Here is a 5,674-nt window from a genome sequence, read left to right on the forward strand (position 1 = left end):
ACCACAACATGAGGAACTGTATTAAAGGGTTGCGGCATTAGGAAGGTTGAGAACCACTGCTCCTAAGAGATAGAATATAAGTGACCCTACAAAACTGACCGGGCTCAAAATCAGAGACAATAGGCATATTTAAAGAGGCCTGTACTGGGATTTTAATTTAAATTCAGTTTATTATCCATGGGAGCTTCTGATCTCCTGCCAGAGCCAATTACAAATCTGGTGAGGTGGAATGTTCATCAGGGAGCTGGGAGAGGTGCCAGCAGGTCCTGTTACAGTGCTACCAGGGGGGTTAGGACCCAGTGCCATGTGTCTGCACAAGGATGACCAAATTACTTCTTGCTGTGGCTGTTTAATGAACTCCTAGTGTCAAAATATTGTCATCTATGGATGAGATCCAAGGAACATTAAGGATGGTTAAAAAAAAAGTTACTCAGGCAAGGAAATGTCAAAAGACAACCCAATAATTTTGAAGACCGTCTGTTGTTTCAGGGTAGACCCTATCAATAGGAATAGAAGGCTGATTTCAGAATAAACAACTTACTTTCTAACAAGGTAAGATTTGTTCATAGATGGTTTTATTGCTTGTTACAAGTTGTTTCTACTTATTCAGAAGATAGTTTTGATCCTATTATGGAAACTCATACACAAGAGATCTGCTAGTATCAGACCAGATTATTTGGGAAGCTTTGAAGACCCACAGAGGAAAGCTCATTTTCTCTGTAAGCGCATTGCTGGTGGCAATGCTTCCAGCTGCCCTATTGGGTAACTCAGGCAGGGAGCCAGTGCAAGCCCGGTGACTACAGGGTGAAGCTGGATTGGCAGCAGGTGTGGCTGAAGCTTAGGCTGAATCCTCTTTGGATGTGCTTGGCCTTTATCACAAAGCTGTCCCTCCTTCCTGGAACCACACAGAAAGGACCTACGGGACTCCTAGAAACCTCTAAGCGATCTGAAGTGATTCAATTCTCCTCTTACAGTACCAATTCCTTCTCCAGCCTCACTTTCAGAGCAGATACAGAATTTTTATTTTCTCAGTTCCACAGGGCAGGTCATAATACAACCTGTTAATGTGTCCCAACTACCTCAGTACCATTTTGGGAACATTCAATCTATCAACAGTGCCCTTGGAGCTCACAAACCTATTAAAGAGTACACTGATTCCCTGGACTCTCTAGACACAGGGCAGTGGTTCACATCTAAAGGCAGAGTGATCTGGGACCTGTCCCACCTCCTAGCCTTCCAAAGAGGGATGTTGTAGCATCAGGGAACATTTTATTTTATTTTTCAATTACAGATTACACTCAATATTATTTTGTATTCGTTTCATGCGTACAGCACAGTGGTTGGGCAATCATATAGTTCACAAAGTGATCTCCCTATTATTCGAGTACCCACCTGGCATCACAGTTATTACAATATAATTGACTATATCCCCTACGCTGTACTTTACATCCCTGTGACTATTTTGTAATTACCCATTTGTACTTAACCCCTTCACCTTTTTTCACCCAGCATCGGGGAACATATTAGAGTCAAGCATAGAGAATCGGCTTCGGAGTCAGCTCTGGATTCAAGCCCTAGATGTGCCCATTAGAGCTGTGTGAACTTGGGATATGCTCCTTAATCTCCGAATCAGGGATTAGAATGGTCGGCACCTCTTAGGAATGTTGTGAGGATTAAATGAGAGACCATCTGCCATCTGTATGTCCTCTTTAGAGAAGTGTCTATTCAAGTCTTTTGCCCATTTTTAATTGGTTTGTTTTTGGGGTTTTTTGGTGTTGAGTTTTTAAAAAAATATATCTTATTGATTTTTTACAGAGAGAAAGGGAGAGGGACAGAGAGTCAGAAACATCGATGAGAGAGAAACATCGACCAGCCGCCTCCCGCACACCTCCCACTGGGAATGTGCCCGCAACCAAGGCACATGCCCCCGACCGCAATCGAACCCGGGACCTCTGAGTCCGCAGGCCAGTGCTCCATCCAGTAAGCCAAACCGGTCAGGGCGGTGTTGAGTTTTATAAATCTTCATAAATTTTGGATATTAACCACTTATCTGATGTATCGGTGAATATGTTCTCTCATTAAGTGGGTTGTCTTTTGTTGATGGCTTCCTTTGCTGTGCAAAAACTTTTTAGTTTGATGTAGTCTCAATTGTTTGTTTTTTCTTTTGTTTCCCTTGCCCAAGGAGATATATCAGATAAAAAAAAAATGTTGCCATAATCAAAATTTTACTGCCTATGTTTTCTTCTAGAATTTTTATGATTTTGAGTCTAACATTTAAGTCTTTAGTCAATTTTGAGTTTATTCTTGTGTATGGTGTAAGAAGGTGATCTAGTCCCCCCCCCCTTTTTTTGCACATTTCTGTCCAATTTTCCCATCACCATTTATTGACTAGACTATCTTTACCCCATTGAGTGTTCTTGCCTCCTTGGTCAAATATTAATTGACCATACAGGCATGGTGAACACACACACAATATACAGATGATGTATTATTGAACTGTACACCTTAAATGTATGTAATTTTATTAACCAATGTAACCCCAATAAATTCAACAAAAAATAAATGGGAGAGTATCTGTAAAGTGCTTATTCTGTTACCCATCTCTCAGAAAGCACAAAGTGGACAGTTGTCATCATGGCATTCTTTTCCCCCATTTGAGACCACAGCAATTGGGTTTAAGAGCTGAGCTACTTACTCTGAAAAGAAGTTTCGCCTACAAGTAGGCAAGAAGAAAAATGCACATGGAAGTTACTTGTCGTAAACACTACCTCTTCCCTCCTTACCCCCAATTCTCCCCATAGTGACAGTTCTTCATTTCAGCCTCCAGGTTGACATGTGTACTCCAGTTACAGGTTGTCAACTAAAATCCAGATGGGGATGGAGATCCTTGTAAATTCGAGGCCTAAGAATGTCTAGTTGCAAAAGGTTATAGCATCATGGTGAAGACTAAGCATGGACTTTTTGAACTGAGACCTGAACAGGAATCACTTGCCCTTTCACCACTTAGTCTTAAGTGATATGGCCAATTTAGCCACTTAGAACTTGCTTTCTTGTTTATACAAAGAGGATAATATTTAATTGAGTGGTTACAAAGATTAAATGAGAGAATATTTATATCTGAAGTGCTTAGCTGGCAAAGAGTAGAAGCTCAATTCATCACTATTGAATCCAATTCAAAAAATGCCAGGTAACTGCAGTTTTTTTTGGTGCACTGAAACTAGCAAGTAAGTTAAAACTATAATCAAAAGATGCCCTAACCCAGTGGTTCTCAACTTTCCTAATGCCGCGACCCTTTAATACAGTTCCTCATATTGTGGTGACCCCCAATTTCATTGTTACAAATTGAACATAATTAAAGGATAGTGATTAAGCACAAAAACAATATGTAATTATATATGTGTTTTCCGATGGTCTTAGGCGACCCCTGTGAAAGGGTCGTTCGACCCCCAAAGGGGTCTCGACCCACAGGTTGAGAACCGCTGCCCTAACCGGTTTGGCTCAGTGGATAGAGCATCGGCCTGCGGACTGAAGGGTCCCAGGTTTGATTCCGGTCAAGGGCATGTACCTTGGTTTCGGGCACATCCCCAGTAGGGAGTGTGCAGGAGGCAGCTGATCGATGTTTCTCTCTCATCGATGTTTCTAACTCTCTATCCCTATCCCTTCCTCTCTGTAAAAAATCAATAAAATATATTTTTAAAAAAAGATAAGCTCTGCAAACCAACATTAGTGAATATACATTCTGCTTAATAAGGTAAACATTTCAACAGGCTTATGGACCTGTGACCATAGTTTACCTACCTTGCCTATTCAGACTTCTTAGTTTTTCATAAGAATTATGGTGCCAGTCAGGCAAGATGCACACTACTCAAAATGAGTAATTTTATACTAAATGAGCTGCTTCTAGGATGGACAGGGGAGAGGGGGAGAATCAACTTTTTGATAACTTGTAGAATATTACTATGGTGTGGGTCCTATTAAATCCCCCCCCTTTTTTTTAACAAAGTGGGGAACAGGATAAGGACAAAAGTGGGTGAAGGAAGCAATAACTGTCAGACAGAATTTGATGGCAGGTCTGTCTGAGATAGGCTGCCCATCGTTTTACCCTCTTCTGTTGGCAATGACTGTTCAGTTTCTCAGGTTTATTCAAAAGCATTCCTCCTAAATGGGGTTCTCAGGAAGCCATTGTTGAGCTAAAGAAGATCATTTACTGCCATTCCACGGCAACAGGATTTTAGTTATGAGGGTTGTGAAATTTGGCTGTCCTCTCGCTTTTCCAGTGGTGCTAAAAAAAAAAAAAAAAAAAAAGCATTAGCCACTCCATTACACTGACTACTGCCTGCCCGCTTGAAGCACCCCAGCTGGATTAATTTATGATTCACCTTCCCTTTCCTGTTTTGATGGAACACGGAGATTGAACCATTTCTGTCAATAAAAAGCTCGATTTTCCGCCCCGCAAATTCGCTCTATGATGACAGTCTAATTGGTGGCTGGCGCGCAGGTGGGATTTCCTGTCGCCATTTTAAGGAAACACAACTCCCCTGCAAGGAAGTGCCCAGTCAATGAAAAGGGGCTGAAACAAAGAGTAAGCAAAAGGAACCGGGCCCAGTTGTCCAGTCCCCTCCATCCTGCTCCCCCGCCCGCACCGCCCCACGGATGGGAAGCGCCTCTGCCCAGGTCCCTCCAGCGTGTCCAGCGCGCGGGGCAGAGTCACGTGGGTGGCCAGGCTGGGGGCCCGCGAGCCCCTTCGCGCCCAGGCAGGTGCGCGCTGCAAGCTCAGCAGATCCTTCCGGTCTAGTCACACCCAGTCCCCAAAGCGACGCTTCGGAGGACAGATCTCCGCGGGGTGCCGAGGTCGGCGCTGCAGGTCCGGGAAGAGGGGAGGCCCCTCCCACTGCGGGTTAGAGACAAAGGCTTTCCCAAGGTGCCCCGCTGCCCCGACACTTGGGCCCCCTTCACGCCCACCTGGGCGGTCTCGGTGCGGATCCCCGGAGCCATTAAACCGCTCCCGCGCGGTCCGCAGCTCCAGGCGCTGAGCGAGGACCAGCCACTCCCGCGGCTATCCTCCACTCCGCGCCCTTCCCACCGTGCAACTCCCCTCCCCCAGCCCCGTGGCTGGACTCTGGCGCACCCCAAAGTGCGCCCTCCTCTCCTCCTCGCGCTCCCACCTGCCTCCCCCCCCCCGACTTTTATACCCAAGGGTTCCCAGTCTCCAGCCACCGCCACAGCCCGGTTCTGGACTCGCAGGAGGGCGTGGGGCAGGTGTCCAGGCTGCGCGTAGCCTCTGCTCCCACTGCGACCTTCGATGCGCCGGGCATATGCGTACCCCGCACCCCCTCCCTCACCCCTCTCCCGATGTTCAGTCTCCGCCAGCCGCGATCGCTGCATCCTCAGCGAGCGGCGAGAGGGAGGCAGCAGGCTCGGGCACCAACAGAGACACCGTGTGACGGGCACTGCTCCGTGGTACTCAGCTTTGGTTAAAGAGCGGACGCGCGGAAGGGGAGGGAACGGCGCGCTGGACGAGGAGGAATGGCTTAACTTTCCACGTTAAACCTTCACGAGCCATGGATGAGCGCGGGCGACGCGGCTCCCAGTAGGAGGATGACGGCGATTGGAGACCCTCAGCTCCCGAGCGTGTCGCAGTAAGTGCGAGGCTGGCGGGCAGTGTGTGTGTGTG

Source organism: Myotis brandtii, unplaced genomic scaffold (assembly GCF_000412655.1).
Source record: "Myotis brandtii unplaced genomic scaffold, ASM41265v1 scaffold517, whole genome shotgun sequence".
NCBI classification, from domain to species: Eukaryota; Metazoa; Chordata; class Mammalia; order Chiroptera; family Vespertilionidae; genus Myotis; species Myotis brandtii.